Source organism: Ambystoma mexicanum, chromosome 6q (genome assembly GCF_040938575.1).
Source record: "Ambystoma mexicanum isolate Mex_15411 chromosome 6q, UKY_AmexF1_1, whole genome shotgun sequence".
Lineage (NCBI taxonomy): Eukaryota > Metazoa > Chordata > Amphibia > Caudata > Ambystomatidae > Ambystoma > Ambystoma mexicanum.
In genome coordinates, this window is record NC_090937.1 from 1,630,707,051 (window position 1) to 1,630,728,546 (window position 21,496).

A 21,496-nucleotide genomic window follows, 5' to 3' on the forward strand; every position below is an offset into this window, starting at 1 on the left:
ATGGGAGTGCGTGGTTGCAGGTTGTTTGGTTTTGTAAGGCCTACTGCCCGCTTCACTCGAAAATGGGTCTAGGGTTGTCGGTTTGTAGGCTGTAAAAGCCCAGAAAAGCTTTTGTTCTCCAACCAGCAGAGTGGCGCAGCGGAAGCGTGCTGGGCCCATAACCCAGAGGTCGATGGATCGAAACCATCCTCTGCTAACCTTTTTCAAATTATGTTTTTGTGTCATGGCATTAGGGCACAAAGAGCTGTAAGTGCCTGGATGCAATGTCATTCCTTGAACTTGCTGCCTCGTTCCACTCTTGCGCTAAATAGGAGAGGGTCCCAGCCCAGCCAACAAAATGCACTGTTCAATCAAACCAAACTTAAAACCAAGCTCCTTTTTTAAGGGGTCCCGGGGAAATGTTGGGCTGACCGGCAAGACCTCATGATGCGAACTGCTTCTGCGTCAAACGCAAGCTTTTTTCATTCCCAGCCAATGACTTATTCTTATTTCTAAAGGCCGCTCCATCAGATAGCCCAGACAGGCAGGCGTTGGTGGTATAGTGGTGAGCATAGCTGCCTTCCAAGCAGTTGACCCGGGTTCGATTCCCGGCCAACGCAGATCAAATCTTTAAATTGTTCAAAATGCATTTTTTGGAAATCAGACTCATGCTGAAAGCAAAGCTGACACACTTTTCGTGAAAATCAAAACCCCATCCAGGAAAGGTTCTTGCATCCTAGTTTCTGCAACTGTCTATCGGTGAGGGGATTGAAGCGAGCAGGGCTCCTGGCCCCTCCCCGACAAAGCCCTGACGAAGGCCTGACAAAGGCCTATTCGCCTTGCCCTGACGGGCCTTGGTCCCAGCAGGCCACCGAGCACAGCACCTCAGCCTATTAGAGTGAGGTTTCAGGATCTCTCTCATCCTGTAAACCAACATACTGAAGAAGGTGAAACGTGTGGCTGCGCTCCTCACATGCTGAAGCAGCAGCAGCCCTTTCCCTGAAGCAAAGTTCCTTCATTCCTCCCTCCCATAACCCTTAGCAGGGGATTTATGGTAATTGAGTTGAGTTTCCAAACTGGCCCTTCCTTCCTTCCTTCCCATATCTGCCAGCTCGAGAAGGCTTGTTTTGTTGCACCTGGGAAGTAAAGTATCTATTTGCGAGAGAGAGAGAATGAGAGAGAGAGACAGAGAGAGAGAGACAGAGAGAGAAGGGGAAGGGGTGTTGGCAGTTAGGGTGTGAGCTAGAGAAATGAGGCCTGTCTGCAAAAGGCCATGGGATGGGAGTGCGTGGTTGCAGGTTGTTTGGCTTTGTAAGGCCTACTGCCCGCTTCACTCGAAACTGGGTCTAGGGTTGTCGGTTTGTAGGCTGTAAAAGCCCAGAAAAGCTCTTGTTCTCCAACCAGCAGAGTGGCGCAGCGGAAGCGTGCTGGGCCCATAACCCAGAGGTCGATGGATCGAAACCATCCTCTGCTAACTTTTTTCAAATTATGTTTTTGTGTCATGGCATTAGGGCACAAAGAGCTGTAAGTGCCTGGATGCAATGTCATTCCTTGAACTTGCTGCCTCGTTCCACTCTTGCGCTAAATAGGAGAGGGTCCCAGCCCAGCCAACAAAATGCACTGTTCAATCAAACCAAACTTAAAACCAAGCTCCTTTTTTAAGGGGTCCCGGGGAAATGTTGGGCTGACCGGCAAGACCTCATGATGCGAACTGCTTCTGCGTCAAACGCAAGCTTTTTTCATTCCCAGCCAATGACTTATTCTTATTTCTAAGGGCCGCTCCATCAGATAGCCCAGACAGGCAGGCGTTGGTGGTATAGTGGTGAGCATAGCTGCCTTCCAAGCAGTTGACCCGGGTTCGATTCCCGGCCAACGCAGATCAAATCTTTAAATTGTTCAAAATGCATTTTTTGGAAATCAGACTCATGCTGAAAGCAAAGCTGACACACTTTTCGTGAAAATCAAAACCCCATCCAGGAAAGGTTCTTGCATCCTAGTTTCTGCAACTGTCTATCGGTGAGGGGTTTGAAGCGAGCAGGGCTCCTGGCCCCTCCCCGACAAAGCCCTGACGAAGGCCTGACAAAGGCCTATTCGCCTTGCCCTGACGGGCCTTGGTCCCAGCAGGCCACCGAGCACAGCACCTCAGCCTATTAGAGTGAGGTTTCAGGATCTCTCTCATCCTGTAAACCAACATACTGAAGAAGGTGAAACGTGTGGCTGCGCTCCTCACATGCTGAAGCAGCAGCAGCCCTTTCCCTGAAGCAAAGTTCCTTCATTCCTCCCTCCCATAACCCTTAGCAGGGGATTTATGGTAATTGAGTTGAGTTTCCAAACTGGCCCTTCCTTCCTTCCTTCCCATATCTGCCAGCTCGAGAAGGCTTGTTTTGTTGCACCTGGGAAGTAAAGTATCTATTTGCGAGAGAGAGAGAATGAGAGAGAGAGACAGACAGAGAGAGACAGAGAGAGAAGGGGAAGGGGTGTTGGCAGTTAGGGTGTGAGCTAGAGAAATGAGGCCTGTCTGCAAAAGGCCATGGGATGGGAGTGCGTGGTTGCAGGTTGTTTGGCTTTGTAAGGCCTACTGCCCGCTTCACTCGAAAATGGGTCTAGGGTTGTCGGTTTGTAGGCTGTAAAAGCCCAGAAAAGCTTTTGTTCTCCAACCAGCAGAGTGGCGCAGCGGAAGCGTGCTGGGCCCATAACCCAGAGGTCGATGGATCGAAACCATCCTCTGCTAACTTTTTTCAAATTATGTTTTTGTGTCATGGCATTAGGGCACAAAGAGCTGTAAGTGCCTGGATGCAATGTCATTCCTTGAACTTGCTGCCTCGTTCCACTCTTGCGCTAAATAGGAGAGGGTCCCAGCCCAGCCAACAAAATGCACTGTTCAATCAAACCAAACTTAAAACCAAGCTCCTTTTTTAAGGGGTCCCGGGGAAATGTTGGGCTGACCGGCAAGACCTCATGATGCGAACTGCTTCTGCGTCAAACGCAAGCTTTTTTCATTCCCAGCCAATGACTTATTCTTATTTCTAAAGGCCGCTCCATCAGATAGCCCAGACAGGCAGGCGTTGGTGGTATAGTGGTGAGCATAGCTGCCTTCCAAGCAGTTGACCCGGGTTCGATTCCCGGCCAACGCAGATCAAATCTTTAAATTGTTCAAAATGCATTTTTTGGAAATCAGACTCATGCTGAAAGCAAAGCTGACACACTTTTCGTGAAAATCAAAACCCCATCCAGGAAAGGTTCTTGCATCCTAGTTTCTGCAACTGTCTATCGGTGAGGGGATTGAAGCGAGCAGGGCTCCTGGCCCCTCCCCGACAAAGCCCTGACGAAGGCCTGACAAAGGCCTATTCGCCTTGCCCTGACGGGCCTTGGTCCCAGCAGGCCACCGAGCACAGCACCTCAGCCTATTAGAGTGAGGTTTCAGGATCTCTCTCATCCTGTAAACCAACATACTGAAGAAGGTGAAACGTGTGGCTGCGCTCCTCACATGCTGAAGCAGCAGCAGCCCTTTCCCTGAAGCAAAGTTCCTTCATTCCTCCCTCCCATAACCCTTAGCAGGGGATTTATGGTAATTGAGTTGAGTTTCCAAACTGGCCCTTCCTTCCTTCCTTCCCATATCTGCCAGCTCGAGAAGGCTTGTTTTGTTGCACCTGGGAAGTAAAGTATCTATTTGCGAGAGAGAGAGAATGAGAGAGAGAGACAGAGAGAGAGAGACAGAGAGAGAAGGGGAAGGGGTGTTGGCAGTTAGGGTGTGAGCTAGAGAAATGAGGCCTGTCTGCAAAAGGCCATGGGATGGGAGTGCGTGGTTGCAGGTTGTTTGGCTTTGTAAGGCCTACTGCCCGCTTCACTCGAAACTGGGTCTAGGGTTGTCGGTTTGTAGGCTGTAAAAGCCCAGAAAAGCTCTTGTTCTCCAACCAGCAGAGTGGCGCAGCGGAAGCGTGCTGGGCCCATAACCCAGAGGTCGATGGATCGAAACCATCCTCTGCTAACTTTTTTCAAATTATGTTTTTGTGTCATGGCATTAGGGCACAAAGAGCTGTAAGTGCCTGGATGCAATGTCATTCCTTGAACTTGCTGCCTCGTTCCACTCTTGCGCTAAATAGGAGAGGGTCCCAGCCCAGCCAACAAAATGCACTGTTCAATCAAACCAAACTTAAAACCAAGCTCCTTTTTTAAGGGGTCCCGGGGAAATGTTGGGCTGACCGGCAAGACCTCATGATGCGAACTGCTTCTGCGTCAAACGCAAGCTTTTTTCATTCCCAGCCAATGACTTATTCTTATTTCTAAGGGCCGCTCCATCAGATAGCCCAGACAGGCAGGCGTTGGTGGTATAGTGGTGAGCATAGCTGCCTTCCAAGCAGTTGACCCGGGTTCGATTCCCGGCCAACGCAGATCAAATCTTTAAATTGTTCAAAATGCATTTTTTGGAAATCAGACTCATGCTGAAAGCAAAGCTGACACACTTTTCGTGAAAATCAAAACCCCATCCAGGAAAGGTTCTTGCATCCTAGTTTCTGCAACTGTCTATCGGTGAGGGGTTTGAAGCGAGCAGGGCTCCTGGCCCCTCCCCGACAAAGCCCTGACGAAGGCCTGACAAAGGCCTATTCGCCTTGCCCTGACGGGCCTTGGTCCCAGCAGGCCACCGAGCACAGCACCTCAGCCTATTAGAGTGAGGTTTCAGGATCTCTCTCATCCTGTAAACCAACATACTGAAGAAGGTGAAACGTGTGGCTGCGCTCCTCACATGCTGAAGCAGCAGCAGCCCTTTCCCTGAAGCAAAGTTCCTTCATTCCTCCCTCCCATAACCCTTAGCAGGGGATTTATGGTAATTGAGTTGAGTTTCCAAACTGGCCCTTCCTTCCTTCCTTCCCATATCTGCCAGCTCGAGAAGGCTTGTTTTGTTGCACCTGGGAAGTAAAGTATCTATTTGCGAGAGAGAGAGAATGAGAGAGAGAGACAGACAGAGAGAGACAGAGAGAGAAGGGGAAGGGGTGTTGGCAGTTAGGGTGTGAGCTAGAGAAATGAGGCCTGTCTGCAAAAGGCCATGGGATGGGAGTGCGTGGTTGCAGGTTGTTTGGCTTTGTAAGGCCTACTGCCCGCTTCACTCGAAAATGGGTCTAGGGTTGTCGGTTTGTAGGCTGTAAAAGCCCAGAAAAGCTTTTGTTCTCCAACCAGCAGAGTGGCGCAGCGGAAGCGTGCTGGGCCCATAACCCAGAGGTCGATGGATCGAAACCATCCTCTGCTAACTTTTTTCAAATTATGTTTTTGTGTCATGGCATTAGGGCACAAAGAGCTGTAAGTGCCTGGATGCAATGTCATTCCTTGAACTTGCTGCCTCGTTCCACTCTTGCGCTAAATAGGAGAGGGTCCCAGCCCAGCCAACAAAATGCACTGTTCAATCAAACCAAACTTAAAACCAAGCTCCTTTTTTAAGGGGTCCCGGGGAAATGTTGGGCTGACCGGCAAGACCTCATGATGCGAACTGCTTCTGCGTCAAACGCAAGCTTTTTTCATTCCCAGCCAATGACTTATTCTTATTTCTAAAGGCCGCTCCATCAGATAGCCCAGACAGGCAGGCGTTGGTGGTATAGTGGTGAGCATAGCTGCCTTCCAAGCAGTTGACCCGGGTTCGATTCCCGGCCAACGCAGATCAAATCTTTAAATTGTTCAAAATGCATTTTTTGGAAATCAGACTCATGCTGAAAGCAAAGCTGACACACTTTTCGTGAAAATCAAAACCCCATCCAGGAAAGGTTCTTGCATCCTAGTTTCTGCAACTGTCTATCGGTGAGGGGATTGAAGCGAGCAGGGCTCCTGGCCCCTCCCCGACAAAGCCCTGACGAAGGCCTGACAAAGGCCTATTCGCCTTGCCCTGACGGGCCTTGGTCCCAGCAGGCCACCGAGCACAGCACCTCAGCCTATTAGAGTGAGGTTTCAGGATCTCTCTCATCCTGTAAACCAACATACTGAAGAAGGTGAAACGTGTGGCTGCGCTCCTCACATGCTGAAGCAGCAGCAGCCCTTTCCCTGAAGCAAAGTTCCTTCATTCCTCCCTCCCATAACCCTTAGCAGGGGATTTATGGTAATTGAGTTGAGTTTCCAAACTGGCCCTTCCTTCCTTCCTTCCCATATCTGCCAGCTCGAGAAGGCTTGTTTTGTTGCACCTGGGAAGTAAAGTATCTATTTGCGAGAGAGAGAGAATGAGAGAGAGAGACAGAGAGAGAGAGACAGAGAGAGAAGGGGAAGGGGTGTTGGCAGTTAGGGTGTGAGCTAGAGAAATGAGGCCTGTCTGCAAAAGGCCATGGGATGGGAGTGCGTGGTTGCAGGTTGTTTGGCTTTGTAAGGCCTACTGCCCGCTTCACTCGAAACTGGGTCTAGGGTTGTCGGTTTGTAGGCTGTAAAAGCCCAGAAAAGCTCTTGTTCTCCAACCAGCAGAGTGGCGCAGCGGAAGCGTGCTGGGCCCATAACCCAGAGGTCGATGGATCGAAACCATCCTCTGCTAACTTTTTTCAAATTATGTTTTTGTGTCATGGCATTAGGGCACAAAGAGCTGTAAGTGCCTGGATGCAATGTCATTCCTTGAACTTGCTGCCTCGTTCCACTCTTGCGCTAAATAGGAGAGGGTCCCAGCCCAGCCAACAAAATGTACTGTTCAATCAAACCAAACTTAAAACCAAGCTCCTTTTTTAAGGGGTCCCGGGGAAATGTTGGGCTGACCGGCAAGACCTCATGATGCGAACTGCTTCTGCGTCAAACGCAAGCTTTTTTCATTCCCAGCCAATGACTTATTCTTATTTCTAAGGGCCACTCCATCAGATAGCCCAGACAGGCAGGCGTTGGTGGTATAGTGGTGAGCATAGCTGCCTTCCAAGCAGTTGACCTGGGTTCGACTCCCGGCCAACGCAGATCAAATCTTTAAATTGTTCAAAATGCATTTTTTGGAAATCAGACTCATGCTGAAAGCAAAGCTGACACACTTTTCGTGAAAATCAAAACCCCATCCAGGAAAGGTTCTTGCATCCTAGTTTCTGCAACTGTCTATCGGTGAGGGGATTGAAGCGAGCAGGGCTCCTGGCCCCTCCCCGACAAAGCCCTGATGAAGGCCTGACAAAGGCCTATTCGCCTTGCCCTGACGGGCCTTGGTCCCAGCAGGCCACCGAGCACAGCACCTCAGCCTATTAGAGTGAGGTTTCAGGATCTCTCTCATCCTGTAAACCAACATACTGAAGAAGGTGAAACGTGTGGCTGCGCTCCTCACATGCTGAAGCAGCAGCAGCCCTTTCCCTGAAGCAAAGTTCCTTCATTCCTCCCTCCCATAACCCTTAGCAGGGGATTTATGGTAATTGAGTTGAGTTTCCAAACTGGCCCTTCCTTCCTTCCTTCCCATATCTGCCAGCTCGAGAAGGCTTGTTTTGTTGCACCTGGGAAGTAAAGTATCTATTTGCGAGAGAGAGAGAATGAGAGAGAGAGACAGAGAGAGAGAGACAGAGAGAGAAGGGGAAGGGGTGTTGGCAGTTAGGGTGTGAGCTAGAGAAATGAGGCCTGTCTGCAAAAGGCCATGGGATGGGAGTGCGTGGTTGCAGGTTGTTTGGCTTTGTAAGGCCTACTGCCCGCTTCACTCGAAACTGGGTCTAGGGTTGTCGGTTTGTAGGCTGTAAAAGCCCAGAAAAGCTCTTGTTCTCCAACCAGCAGAGTGGCGCAGCGGAAGCGTGCTGGGCCCATAACCCAGAGGTCGATGGATCGAAACCATCCTCTGCTAACTTTTTTCAAATTATGTTTTTGTGTCATGGCATTAGGGCACAAAGAGCTGTAAGTGCCTGGATGCAATGTCATTCCTTGAACTTGCTGCCTCGTTCCACTCTTGCGCTAAATAGGAGAGGGTCCCAGCCCAGCCAACAAAATGTACTGTTCAATCAAACCAAACTTAAAACCAAGCTCCTTTTTTAAGGGGTCCCGGGGAAATGTTGGGCTGACCGGCAAGACCTCATGATGCGAACTGCTTCTGCGTCAAACGCAAGCTTTTTTCATTCCCAGCCAATGACTTATTCTTATTTCTAAGGGCCACTCCATCAGATAGCCCAGACAGGCAGGCGTTGGTGGTATAGTGGTGAGCATAGCTGCCTTCCAAGCAGTTGACCTGGGTTCGACTCCCGGCCAACGCAGATCAAATCTTTAAATTGTTCAAAATGCATTTTTTGGAAATCAGACTCATGCTGAAAGCAAAGCTGACACACTTTTCGTGAAAATCAAAACCCCATCCAGGAAAGGTTCTTGCATCCTAGTTTCTGCAACTGTCTATCGGTGAGGGGATTGAAGCGAGCAGGGCTCCTGGCCCCTCCCCGACAAAGCCCTGACGAAGGCCTGACAAAGGCCTATTCGCCTTGCCCTGACGGGCCTTGGTCCCAGCAGGCCACCGAGCACAGCACCTCAGCCTATTAGAGTGAGGTTTCAGGATCTCTCTCATCCTGTAAACCAACATACTGAAGAAGGTGAAACGTGTGGCTGCGCTCCTCACATGCTGAAGCAGCAGCAGCCCTTTCCCTGAAGCAAAGTTCCTTCATTCCTCCCTCCCATAACCCTTAGCAGGGGATTTATGGTAATTGAGTTGAGTTTCCAAACTGGCCCTTCCTTCCTTCCTTCCCATATCTGCCAGCTCGAGAAGGCTTGTTTTGTTGCACCTGGGAAGTAAAGTATCTATTTGCGAGAGAGAGAGAATGAGAGAGAGAGACAGAGAGAGAGAGACAGAGAGAGAAGGGGAAGGGGTGTTGGCAGTTAGGGTGTGAGCTAGAGAAATGAGGCCTGTCTGCAAAAGGCCATGGGATGGGAGTGCGTGGTTGCAGGTTGTTTGGTTTTGTAAGGCCTACTGCCCGCTTCACTCGAAAATGGGTCTAGGGTTGTCGGTTTGTAGGCTGTAAAAGCCCAGAAAAGCTTTTGTTCTCCAACCAGCAGAGTGGCGCAGCGGAAGCGTGCTGGGCCCATAACCCAGAGGTCGATGGATCGAAACCATCCTCTGCTAACCTTTTTCAAATTATGTTTTTGTGTCATGGCATTAGGGCACAAAGAGCTGTAAGTGCCTGGATGCAATGTCATTCCTTGAACTTGCTGCCTCGTTCCACTCTTGCGCTAAATAGGAGAGGGTCCCAGCCCAGCCAACAAAATGCACTGTTCAATCAAACCAAACTTAAAACCAAGCTCCTTTTTTAAGGGGTCCCGGGGAAATGTTGGGCTGACCGGCAAGACCTCATGATGCGAACTGCTTCTGCGTCAAACGCAAGCTTTTTTCATTCCCAGCCAATGACTTATTCTTATTTCTAAAGGCCGCTCCATCAGATAGCCCAGACAGGCAGGCGTTGGTGGTATAGTGGTGAGCATAGCTGCCTTCCAAGCAGTTGACCCGGGTTCGATTCCCGGCCAACGCAGATCAAATCTTTAAATTGTTCAAAATGCATTTTTTGGAAATCAGACTCATGCTGAAAGCAAAGCTGACACACTTTTCGTGAAAATCAAAACCCCATCCAGGAAAGGTTCTTGCATCCTAGTTTCTGCAACTGTCTATCGGTGAGGGGATTGAAGCGAGCAGGGCTCCTGGCCCCTCCCCGACAAAGCCCTGACGAAGGCCTGACAAAGGCCTATTCGCCTTGCCCTGACGGGCCTTGGTCCCAGCAGGCCACCGAGCACAGCACCTCAGCCTATTAGAGTGAGGTTTCAGGATCTCTCTCATCCTGTAAACCAACATACTGAAGAAGGTGAAACGTGTGGCTGCGCTCCTCACATGCTGAAGCAGCAGCAGCCCTTTCCCTGAAGCAAAGTTCCTTCATTCCTCCCTCCCATAACCCTTAGCAGGGGATTTATGGTAATTGAGTTGAGTTTCCAAACTGGCCCTTCCTTCCTTCCTTCCCATATCTGCCAGCTCGAGAAGGCTTGTTTTGTTGCACCTGGGAAGTAAAGTATCTATTTGCGAGAGAGAGAGAATGAGAGAGAGAGACAGAGAGAGAGAGACAGAGAGAGAAGGGGAAGGGGTGTTGGCAGTTAGGGTGTGAGCTAGAGAAATGAGGCCTGTCTGCAAAAGGCCATGGGATGGGAGTGCGTGGTTGCAGGTTGTTTGGCTTTGTAAGGCCTACTGCCCGCTTCACTCGAAACTGGGTCTAGGGTTGTCGGTTTGTAGGCTGTAAAAGCCCAGAAAAGCTCTTGTTCTCCAACCAGCAGAGTGGCGCAGCGGAAGCGTGCTGGGCCCATAACCCAGAGGTCGATGGATCGAAACCATCCTCTGCTAACTTTTTTCAAATTATGTTTTTGTGTCATGGCATTAGGGCACAAAGAGCTGTAAGTGCCTGGATGCAATGTCATTCCTTGAACTTGCTGCCTCGTTCCACTCTTGCGCTAAATAGGAGAGGGTCCCAGCCCAGCCAACAAAATGCACTGTTCAATCAAACCAAACTTAAAACCAAGCTCCTTTTTTAAGGGGTCCCGGGGAAATGTTGGGCTGACCGGCAAGACCTCATGATGCGAACTGCTTCTGCGTCAAACGCAAGCTTTTTTCATTCCCAGCCAATGACTTATTCTTATTTCTAAGGGCCGCTCCATCAGATAGCCCAGACAGGCAGGCGTTGGTGGTATAGTGGTGAGCATAGCTGCCTTCCAAGCAGTTGACCCGGGTTCGATTCCCGGCCAACGCAGATCAAATCTTTAAATTGTTCAAAATGCATTTTTTGGAAATCAGACTCATGCTGAAAGCAAAGCTGACACACTTTTCGTGAAAATCAAAACCCCATCCAGGAAAGGTTCTTGCATCCTAGTTTCTGCAACTGTCTATCGGTGAGGGGTTTGAAGCGAGCAGGGCTCCTGGCCCCTCCCCGACAAAGCCCTGACGAAGGCCTGACAAAGGCCTATTCGCCTTGCCCTGACGGGCCTTGGTCCCAGCAGGCCACCGAGCACAGCACCTCAGCCTATTAGAGTGAGGTTTCAGGATCTCTCTCATCCTGTAAACCAACATACTGAAGAAGGTGAAACGTGTGGCTGCGCTCCTCACATGCTGAAGCAGCAGCAGCCCTTTCCCTGAAGCAAAGTTCCTTCATTCCTCCCTCCCATAACCCTTAGCAGGGGATTTATGGTAATTGAGTTGAGTTTCCAAACTGGCCCTTCCTTCCTTCTTTCCCATATCTGCCAGCTCGAGAAGGCTTGTTTTGTTGCACCTGGGAAGTAAAGTATCTATTTGCGAGAGAGAGAGAATGAGAGAGAGAGACAGACAGAGAGAGACAGAGAGAGAAGGGGAAGGGGTGTTGGCAGTTAGGGTGTGAGCTAGAGAAATGAGGCCTGTCTGCAAAAGGCCATGGGATGGGAGTGCGTGGTTGCAGGTTGTTTGGCTTTGTAAGGCCTACTGCCCGCTTCACTCGAAAATGGGTCTAGGGTTGTCGGTTTGTAGGCTGTAAAAGCCCAGAAAAGCTTTTGTTCTCCAACCAGCAGAGTGGCGCAGCGGAAGCGTGCTGGGCCCATAACCCAGAGGTCGATGGATCGAAACCATCCTCTGCTAACTTTTTTCAAATTATGTTTTTGTGTCATGGCATTAGGGCACAAAGAGCTGTAAGTGCCTGGATGCAATGTCATTCCTTGAACTTGCTGCCTCGTTCCACTCTTGCGCTAAATAGGAGAGGGTCCCAGCCCAGCCAACAAAATGCACTGTTCAATCAAACCAAACTTAAAACCAAGCTCCTTTTTTAAGGGGTCCCGGGGAAATGTTGGGCTGACCGGCAAGACCTCATGATGCGAACTGCTTCTGCGTCAAACGCAAGCTTTTTTCATTCCCAGCCAATGACTTATTCTTATTTCTAAAGGCCGCTCCATCAGATAGCCCAGACAGGCAGGCGTTGGTGGTATAGTGGTGAGCATAGCTGCCTTCCAAGCAGTTGACCCGGGTTCGATTCCCGGCCAACGCAGATCAAATCTTTAAATTGTTCAAAATGCATTTTCTGGAAATCAGACTCATGCTGAAAGCAAAGCTGACACACTTTTCGTGAAAATCAAAACCCCATCCAGGAAAGGTTCTTGCATCCTAGTTTCTGCAACTGTCTATCGGTGAGGGGATTGAAGCGAGCAGGGCTCCTGGCCCCTCCCCGACAAAGCCCTGACGAAGGCCTGACAAAGGCCTATTCGCCTTGCCCTGACGGGCCTTGGTCCCAGCAGGCCACCGAGCACAGCACCTCAGCCTATTAGAGTGAGGTTTCAGGATCTCTCTCATCCTGTAAACCAACATACTGAAGAAGGTGAAACGTGTGGCTGCGCTCCTCACATGCTGAAGCAGCAGCAGCCCTTTCCCTGAAGCAAAGTTCCTTCATTCCTCCCTCCCATAACCCTTAGCAGGGGATTTATGGTAATTGAGTTGAGTTTCCAAACTGGCCCTTCCTTCCTTCCTTCCCATATCTGCCAGCTCGAGAAGGCTTGTTTTGTTGCACCTGGGAAGTAAAGTATCTATTTGCGAGAGAGAGAGAATGAGAGAGAGAGACAGAGAGAGAGAGACAGAGAGAGAAGGGGAAGGGGTGTTGGCAGTTAGGGTGTGAGCTAGAGAAATGAGGCCTGTCTGCAAAAGGCCATGGGATGGGAGTGCGTGGTTGCAGGTTGTTTGGCTTTGTAAGGCCTACTGCCCGCTTCACTCGAAACTGGGTCTAGGGTTGTCGGTTTGTAGGCTGTAAAAGCCCAGAAAAGCTCTTGTTCTCCAACCAGCAGAGTGGCGCAGCGGAAGCGTGCTGGGCCCATAACCCAGAGGTCGATGGATCGAAACCATCCTCTGCTAACTTTTTTCAAATTATGTTTTTGTGTCATGGCATTAGGGCACAAAGAGCTGTAAGTGCCTGGATGCAATGTCATTCCTTGAACTTGCTGCCTCGTTCCACTCTTGCGCTAAATAGGAGAGGGTCCCAGCCCAGCCAACAAAATGTACTGTTCAATCAAACCAAACTTAAAACCAAGCTCCTTTTTTAAGGGGTCCCGGGGAAATGTTGGGCTGACCGGCAAGACCTCATGATGCGAACTGCTTCTGCGTCAAACGCAAGCTTTTTTCATTCCCAGCCAATGACTTATTCTTATTTCTAAGGGCCGCTCCATCAGATAGCCCAGACAGGCAGGCGTTGGTGGTATAGTGGTGAGCATAGCTGCCTTCCAAGCAGTTGACCCGGGTTCGATTCCCGGCCAACGCAGATCAAATCTTTAAATTGTTCAAAATGCATTTTTTGGAAATCAGACTCATGCTGAAAGCAAAGCTGACACACTTTTCGTGAAAATCAAAACCCCATCCAGGAAAGGTTCTTGCATCCTAGTTTCTGCAACTGTCTATCGGTGAGGGGATTGAAGCGAGCAGGGCTCCTGGCCCCTCCCCGACAAAGCCCTGACGAAGGCCTGACAAAGGCCTATTCGCCTTGCCCTGACGGGCCTTGGTCCCAGCAGGCCACCGAGCACAGCACCTCAGCCTATTAGAGTGAGGTTTCAGGATCTCTCTCATCCTGTAAACCAACATACTGAAGAAGGTGAAACGTGTGGCTGCGCTCCTCACATGCTGAAGCAGCAGCAGCCCTTTCCCTGAAGCAAAGTTCCTTCATTCCTCCCTCCCATAACCCTTAGCAGGGGATTTATGGTAATTGAGTTGAGTTTCCAAACTGGCCCTTCCTTCCTTCCTTCCCATATCTGCCAGCTCGAGAAGGCTTGTTTTGTTGCACCTGGGAAGTAAAGTATCTATTTGCGAGAGAGAGAGAATGAGAGAGAGAGACAGAGAGAGAGAGACAGAGAGAGAAGGGGAAGGGGTGTTGGCAGTTAGGGTGTGAGCTAGAGAAATGAGGCCTGTCTGCAAAAGGCCATGGGATGGGAGTGCGTGGTTGCAGGTTGTTTGGCTTTGTAAGGCCTACTGCCCGCTTCACTCGAAACTGGGTCTAGGGTTGTCGGTTTGTAGGCTGTAAAAGCCCAGAAAAGCTCTTGTTCTCCAACCAGCAGAGTGGCGCAGCGGAAGCGTGCTGGGCCCATAACCCAGAGGTCGATGGATCGAAACCATCCTCTGCTAACTTTTTTCAAATTATGTTTTTGTGTCATGGCATTAGGGCACAAAGAGCTGTAAGTGCCTGGATGCAATGTCATTCCTTGAACTTGCTGCCTCGTTCCACTCTTGCGCTAAATAGGAGAGGGTCCCAGCCCAGCCAACAAAATGTACTGTTCAATCAAACCAAACTTAAAACCAAGCTCCTTTTTTAAGGGGTCCCGGGGAAATGTTGGGCTGACCGGCAAGACCTCATGATGCGAACTGCTTCTGCGTCAAACGCAAGCTTTTTTCATTCCCAGCCAATGACTTATTCTTATTTCTAAGGGCCACTCCATCAGATAGCCCAGACAGGCAGGCGTTGGTGGTATAGTGGTGAGCATAGCTGCCTTCCAAGCAGTTGACCTGGGTTCGACTCCCGGCCAACGCAGATCAAATCTTTAAATTGTTCAAAATGCATTTTTTGGAAATCAGACTCATGCTGAAAGCAAAGCTGACACACTTTTCGTGAAAATCAAAACCCCATCCAGGAAAGGTTCTTGCATCCTAGTTTCTGCAACTGTCTATCGGTGAGGGGATTGAAGCGAGCAGGGCTCCTGGCCCCTCCCCGACAAAGCCCTGACGAAGGCCTGACAAAGGCCTATTCGCCTTGCCCTGACGGGCCTTGGTCCCAGCAGGCCACCGAGCACAGCACCTCAGCCTATTAGAGTGAGGTTTCAGGATCTCTCTCATCCTGTAAACCAACATACTGAAGAAGGTGAAACGTGTGGCTGCGCTCCTCACATGCTGAAGCAGCAGCAGCCCTTTCCCTGAAGCAAAGTTCCTTCATTCCTCCCTCCCATAACCCTTAGCAGGGGATTTATGGTAATTGAGTTGAGTTTCCAAACTGGCCCTTCCTTCCTTCCTTCCCATATCTGCCAGCTCGAGAAGGCTTGTTTTGTTGCACCTGGGAAGTAAAGTATCTATTTGCGAGAGAGAGAGAATGAGAGAGAGAGACAGAGAGAGAGAGACAGAGAGAGAAGGGGAAGGGGTGTTGGCAGTTAGGGTGTGAGCTAGAGAAATGAGGCCTGTCTGCAAAAGGCCATGGGATGGGAGTGCGTGGTTGCAGGTTGTTTGGCTTTGTAAGGCCTACTGCCCGCTTCACTCGAAACTGGGTCTAGGGTTGTCGGTTTGTAGGCTGTAAAAGCCCATAAAAGCTCTTGTTCTCCAACCAGCAGAGTGGCGCAGCGGAAGCGTGCTGGGCCCATAACCCAGAGGTCGATGGATCGAAACCATCCTCTGCTAACTTTTTTCAAATTATGTTTTTGTGTCATGGCATTAGGGCACAAAGAGCTGTAAGTGCCTGGATGCAATGTCATTCCTTGAACTTGCTGCCTCGTTCCACTCTTGCGCTAAATAGGAGAGGGTCCCAGCCCAGCCAACAAAATGTACTGTTCAATCAAACCAAACTTAAAACCAAGCTCCTTTTTTAAGGGGTCCCGGGGAAATGTTGGGCTGACCGGCAAGACCTCATGATGCGAACTGCTTCTGCGTCAAACGCAAGCTTTTTTCATTCCCAGCCAATGACTTATTCTTATTTCTAAGGGCCACTCCATCAGATAGCCCAGACAGGCAGGCGTTGGTGGTATAGTGGTGAGCATAGCTGCCTTCCAAGCAGTTGACCTGGGTTCGACTCCCGGCCAACGCAGATCAAATCTTTAAATTGTTCAAAATGCATTTTTTGGAAATCAGACTCATGCTGAAAGCAAAGCTGACACACTTTTCGTGAAAATCAAAACCCCATCCAGGAAAGGTTCTTGCATCCTAGTTTCTGCAACTGTCTATCGGTGAGGGGATTGAAGCGAGCAGGGCTCCTGGCCCCTCCCCGACAAAGCCCTGACGAAGGCCTGACAAAGGCCTATTCGCCTTGCCCTGACGGGCCTTGGTCCCAGCAGGCCACCGAGCACAGCACCTCAGCCTATTAGAGTGAGGTTTCAGGATCTCTCTCATCCTGTAAACCAACATACTGAAGAAGGTGAAACGTGTGGCTGCGCTCCTCACATGCTGAAGCAGCAGCAGCCCTTTCCCTGAAGCAAAGTTCCTTCATTCCTCCCTCCCATAACCCTTAGCAGGGGATTTATGGTAATTGAGTTGAGTTTCCAAACTGGCCCTTCCTTCCTTCCTTCCCATATCTGCCAGCTCGAGAAGGCTTGTTTTGTTGCACCTGGGAAGTAAAGTATCTATTTGCGAGAGAGAGAGAATGAGAGAGAGAGACAGAGAGAGAGAGACAGAGAGAGAAGGGGAAGGGGTGTTGGCAGTTAGGGTGTGAGCTAGAGAAATGAGGCCTGTCTGCAAAAGGCCATGGGATGGGAGTGCGTGGTTGCAGGTTGTTTGGCTTTGTAAGGCCTACTGCCCGCTTCACTCGAAACTGGGTCTAGGGTTGTCGGTTTGTAGGCTGTAAAAGCCCAGAAAAGCTCTTGTTCTCCAACCAGCAGAGTGGCGCAGCGGAAGCGTGCTGGGCCCATAACCCAGAGGTCGATGGATCGAAACCATCCTCTGCTAACTTTTTTCAAATTATGTTTTTGTGTCATGGCATTAGGGCACAAAGAGCTGTAAGTGCCTGGATGCAATGTCATTCCTTGAACTTGCTGCCTCGTTCCACTCTTGCGCTAAATAGGAGAGGGTCCCAGCCCAGCCAACAAAATGTACTGTTCAATCAAACCAAACTTAAAACCAAGCTCCTTTTTTAAGGGGTCCCGGGGAAATGTTGGGCTGACCGGCAAGACCTCATGATGCGAACTGCTTCTGCGTCAAACGCAAGCTTTTTTCATTCCCAGCCAATGACTTATTCTTATTTCTAAGGGCCGCTCCATCAGATAGCCCAGACAGGCAGGCGTTGGTGGTATAGTGGTGAGCATAGCTGCCTTCCAAGCAGTTGACCCGGGTTCGATTCCCGGCCAACGCAGATCAAATCTTTAAATTGTTCAAAATGCATTTTTTGGAAATCAGACTCATGCTGAAAGCAAAGCTGACACACTTTTCGTGAAAATCAAAACCCCATCCAGGAAAGGTTCTTGCATCCTAGTTTCTGCAACTGTCTATCGGTGAGGGGATTGAAGCGAGCAGGGCTCCTGGCCCCTCCCCGACAAAGCCCTGACGAAGGCCTGACAAAGGCCTATTCGCCTTGCCCTGACGGGCCTTGGTCCCAGCAGGCCACCGAGCACAGCACCTCAGCCTATTAGAGTGAGGTTTCAGGATCTCTCTCATCCTGTAAACCAACATACTGAAGAAGGTGAAACGTGTGGCTGCGCTCCTCACATGCTGAAGCAGCAGCAGCCCTTTCCCTGAAGCAAAGTTCCTTCATTCCTCCCTCCCATAACCCTTAGCAGGGGATTTATGGTAATTGAGTTGAGTTTCCAAACTGGCCCTTCCTTCCTTCCTTCCCATATCTGCCAGCTCGAGAAGGCTTGTTTTGTTGCACCTGGGAAGTAAAGTATCTATTTGCGAGAGAGAGAGAATGAGAGAGAGAGACAGAGAGAGAGAGACAGAGAGAGAAGGGGAAGGGGTGTTGGCAGTTAGGGTGTGAGCTAGAGAAATGAGGCCTGTCTGCAAAAGGCCATGGGATGGGAGTGCGTGGTTGCAGGTTGTTTGGCTTTGTAAGGCCTACTGCCCGCTTCACTCGAAACTGGGTCTAGGGTTGTCGGTTTGTAGGCTGTAAAAGCCCAGAAAAGCTCTTGTTCTCCAACCAGCAGAGTGGCGCAGCGGAAGCGTGCTGGGCCCATAACCCAGAGGTCGATGGATCGAACCATCCTCTGCTAACTTTTTTCAAATTATGTTTTTGTGTCATGGCATTAGGGCACAAAGAGCTGTAAGTGCCTGGATGCAATGTCATTCCTTGAACTTGCTGCCTCGTTCCACTCTTGCGCTAAATAGGAGAGGGTCCCAGCCCAGCCAACAAAATGTACTGTTCAATCAAACCAAACTTAAAACCAAGCTCCTTTTTTAAGGGGTCCCGGGGAAATGTTGGGCTGACCGGCAAGACCTCATGATGCGAACTGCTTCTGCGTCAAACGCAAGCTTTTTTCATTCCCAGCCAATGACTTATTCTTATTTCTAAGGGCCGCTCCATCAGATAGCCCAGACAGGCAGGCGTTGGTGGTATAGTGGTGAGCATAGCTGCCTTCCAAGCAGTTGACCCGGGTTCGATTCCTGGCCAACGCAGATCAAATCTTTAAATTGTTCAAAATGCATTTTTTGGAAATCAGACTCATGCTGAAAGCAAAGCTGACACACTTTTCGTGAAAATCAAAACCCCATCCAGGAAAGGTTCTTGCATCCTAGTTTCTGCAACTGTCTATCGGTGAGGGGATTGAAGCGAGCAGGGCTCCTGGCCCCTCCCCGACAAAGGCCTGACAAAGGCCTATTCGCCTTGCCCTGACGGGCCTTGGTCCCAGCAGGCCACCGAGCACAGCACCTCAGCCTATTAGAGTGAGGTTTCAGGATCTCTCTCATCCTGTAAACCAACATACTGAAGAAGGTGAAACGTGTGGCTGCGCTCCTCACATGCTGAAGCAGCAGCAGCCCTTTCCCTGAAGCAAAGTTCCTTCATTCCTCCCTCCCATAACCCTTAGCAGGGGATTTATGGTAATTGAGTTGAGTTTCCAAACTGGCCCTTCCTTCCTTCCTTCCCATATCTGCCAGCTCGAGAAGGCTTGTTTTGTTGCACCTGGGAAGTAAAGTATCTATTTGCGAGAGAGAGAGAATGAGAGAGAGAGACAGAGAGAGAGAGACAGAGAGAGAAGGGGAAGGGGTGTTGGCAGTTAGGGTGTGAGCTAGAGAAATGAGGCCTGTCTGCAAAAGGCCATGGGATGGGAGTGCGTGGTTGCAGGTTGTTTGGTTTTGTAAGGCCTACTGCCCGCTTCACTCGAAAATGGGTCTAGGGTTGTCGGTTTGTAGGCTGTAAAAGCCCAGAAAAGCTTTTGTTCTCCAACCAGCAGAGTGGCGCAGCGGAAGCGTGCTGGGCCCATAACCCAGAGGTCGATGGATCGAAACCATCCTCTGCTAACCTTTTTCAAATTATGTTTTTGTGTCATGGCATTAGGGCACAAAGAGCTGTAAGTGCCTGGATGCAATGTCATTCCTTGAACTTGCTGCCTCGTTCCACTCTTGCGCTAAATAGGAGAGGGTCCCAGCCCAGCCAACAAAATGCACTGTTCAATCAAACCAAACTTAAAACCAAGCTCCTTTTTTAAGGGGTCCCGGGGAAATGTTGGGCTGACCGGCAAGACCTCATGATGCGAACTGCTTCTGCGTCAAACGCAAGCTTTTTTCATTCCCAGCCAATGACTTATTCTTATTTCTAAAGGCCGCTCCATCAGATAGCCCAGACAGGCAGGCGTTGGTGGTATAGTGGTGAGCATAGCTGCCTTCCAAGCAGTTGACCCGGGTTCGATTCCCGGCCAAAGCAGATCAAATCTTTAAATTGTTCAAAATGCATTTTTTGGAAATCAGACTCATGCTGAAAGCAAAGCTGACACACTTTTCGTGAAAATCAAAACCCCATCCAGGAAAGGTTCTTGCATCCTAGTTTCTGCAACTGTCTATCGGTGAGGGGATTGAAGCGAGCAGGGCTCCTGGCCCCTCCCCGACAAAGCCCTGACGAAGGCCTGACAAAGGCCTATTCGCCTTGCCCTGACGGGCCTTGGTCCCAGCAGGCCACCGAGCACAGCACCTCAGCCTATTAGAGTGAGGTTTCAGGATCTCTCTCATCCTGTAAACCAACATACTGAAGAAGGTGAAACGTGTGGCTGCGCTCCTCACATGCTGAAGCAGCAGCAGCCCTTTCCCTGAAGCAAAGTTCCTTCATTCCTCCCTCCCATAACCCTTAGCAGGGGATTTATGGTAATTGAGTTGAGTTTCCAAACTGGCCCTTCCTTCCTTCCTTCCCATATCTGCCAGCTCGAGAAGGCTTGTTTTGTTGCACCTGGGAAGTAAAGTATCTATTTGCGAGAGAGAGAGAATGAGAGAGAGAGACAGAGAGAGAGAGACAGAGAGAGAAGGGGAAGGGGTGTTGGCAGTTAGGGTGTGAGCTAGAGAAATGAGGCCTGTCTGCAAAAGGCCATGGGATGGGAGTGCGTGGTTGCAGGTTGTTTGGCTTTGTAAGGCCTACTGCCCGCTTCACTCGAAACTGGGTCTAGGGTTGTCGGTTTGTAGGCTGTAAAAGCCCAGAAAAGCTCTTGTTCTCCAACCAGCAGAGTGGCGCAGCGGAAGCGTGCTGGGCCCATAACCCAGAGGTCGATGGATCGAAACCATCCTCTGCTAACTTTTTTCAAATTATGTTTTTGTGTCATGGCATTAGGGCACAAAGAGCTGTAAGTGCCTGGATGCAATGTCATTCCTTGAACTTGCTGCCTCGTTCCACTCTTGCGCTAAATAGGAGAGGGTCCCAGCCCAGCCAACAAAATGCACTGTTCAATCAAACCAAACTTAAAACCAAGCTCCTTTTTTAAGGGGTCCCGGGGAAATGTTGGGCTGACCGGCAAGACCTCATGATGCGAACTGCTTCTGCGTCAAACGCAAGCTTTTTTCATTCCCAGCCAATGACTTATTCTTATTTCTAAGGGCCGCTCCATCAGATAGCCCAGACGGGCAGGCGTTGGTGGTATAGTGGTGAGCATAGCTGCCTTCCAAGCAGTTGACCCGGGTTCGATTCCCGGCCAACGCAGATCAAATCTTTAAATTGTTCAAAATGCATTTTTTGGAAATCAGACTCATGCTGAAAGCAAAGCTGACACACTTTTCGTGAAAATCAAAACCCCATCCAGGAAAGGTTCTTGCATCCTAGTTTCTGCAACTGTCTATCGGTGAGGGGTTTGAAGCGAGCAGGGCTCCTGGCCCCTCCCCGACAAAGCCCTGACGAAGGCCTGACAAAGGCCTATTCGCCTTGCCCTGACGGGCCTTGGTCCCAGCAGGCCACCGAGCACAGCACCTCAGCCTATTAGAGTGAGGTTTCAGGATCTCTCTCATCCTGTAAACCAACATACTGAAGAAGGTGAAACGTGTGGCTGCGCTCCTCACATGCTGAAGCAGCAGCAGCCCTTTCCCTGAAGCAAAGTTCCTTCATTCCTCCCTCCCATAACCCTTAGCAGGGGATTTATGGTAATTGAGTTGAGTTTCCAAACTGGCCCTTCCTTCCTTCCTTCCCATATCTGCCAGCTCGAGAAGGCTTGTTTTGTTGCACCTGGGAAGTAAAGTATCTATTTGCGAGAGAGAGAGAATGAGAGAGAGAGACAGACAGAGAGAGACAGAGAGAGAAGGGGAAGGGGTGTTGGCAGTTAGGGTGTGAGCTAGAGAAATGAGGCCTGTCTGCAAAAGGCCATGGGATGGGAGTGCGTGGTTGCAGGTTGTTTGGCTTTGTAAGGCCTACTGCCCGCTTCACTCGAAAATGGGTCTAGGGTTGTCGGTTTGTAGGCTGTAAAAGCCCAGAAAAGCTTTTGTTCTCCAACCAGCAGAGTGGCGCAG

At 50.1% G+C, this 21,496-nt stretch overlaps 11 non-coding genes across 11 annotated transcripts; all 11 read left to right on the plus strand.

Moving 5' to 3' along the window:
- Positions 1–527: 527 nt before the first annotated feature.
- TRNAG-UCC (transfer RNA glycine (anticodon UCC)) lies at positions 528–599 on the plus strand. The gene has a single exon. It is a non-coding gene; the product is annotated as a tRNA-Gly (tRNA).
- Positions 600–1,784: 1,185 nt separating this feature from the next.
- TRNAG-UCC (transfer RNA glycine (anticodon UCC)) lies at positions 1,785–1,856 on the plus strand. Its single transcript has one exon. It is a non-coding gene; the product is annotated as a tRNA-Gly (tRNA).
- Positions 1,857–3,041: 1,185 nt separating this feature from the next.
- On the plus strand, positions 3,042–3,113 carry TRNAG-UCC (transfer RNA glycine (anticodon UCC)). Its single transcript has one exon. It is a non-coding gene; the product is annotated as a tRNA-Gly (tRNA).
- A 1,185-nt stretch (positions 3,114–4,298) lies between these two features.
- On the plus strand, positions 4,299–4,370 carry TRNAG-UCC (transfer RNA glycine (anticodon UCC)). Its single transcript has one exon. It is a non-coding gene; the product is annotated as a tRNA-Gly (tRNA).
- A 1,185-nt stretch (positions 4,371–5,555) lies between these two features.
- On the plus strand, positions 5,556–5,627 carry TRNAG-UCC (transfer RNA glycine (anticodon UCC)). Its single transcript has one exon. It is a non-coding gene; the product is annotated as a tRNA-Gly (tRNA).
- Positions 5,628–9,326: 3,699 nt separating this feature from the next.
- Positions 9,327–9,398, plus strand: TRNAG-UCC (transfer RNA glycine (anticodon UCC)). The gene has a single exon. It is a non-coding gene; the product is annotated as a tRNA-Gly (tRNA).
- Positions 9,399–10,583: 1,185 nt separating this feature from the next.
- Positions 10,584–10,655, plus strand: TRNAG-UCC (transfer RNA glycine (anticodon UCC)). Its single transcript has one exon. It is a non-coding gene; the product is annotated as a tRNA-Gly (tRNA).
- Positions 10,656–11,840: 1,185 nt separating this feature from the next.
- On the plus strand, positions 11,841–11,912 carry TRNAG-UCC (transfer RNA glycine (anticodon UCC)). The gene has a single exon. It is a non-coding gene; the product is annotated as a tRNA-Gly (tRNA).
- Positions 11,913–13,097: 1,185 nt separating this feature from the next.
- Positions 13,098–13,169, plus strand: TRNAG-UCC (transfer RNA glycine (anticodon UCC)). Its single transcript has one exon. It is a non-coding gene; the product is annotated as a tRNA-Gly (tRNA).
- A 3,699-nt stretch (positions 13,170–16,868) lies between these two features.
- TRNAG-UCC (transfer RNA glycine (anticodon UCC)) lies at positions 16,869–16,940 on the plus strand. Its single transcript has one exon. It is a non-coding gene; the product is annotated as a tRNA-Gly (tRNA).
- Positions 16,941–20,627: 3,687 nt separating this feature from the next.
- Positions 20,628–20,699, plus strand: TRNAG-UCC (transfer RNA glycine (anticodon UCC)). The gene has a single exon. It is a non-coding gene; the product is annotated as a tRNA-Gly (tRNA).
- The last annotated feature ends 797 nt before the right edge of the window (positions 20,700–21,496 follow it).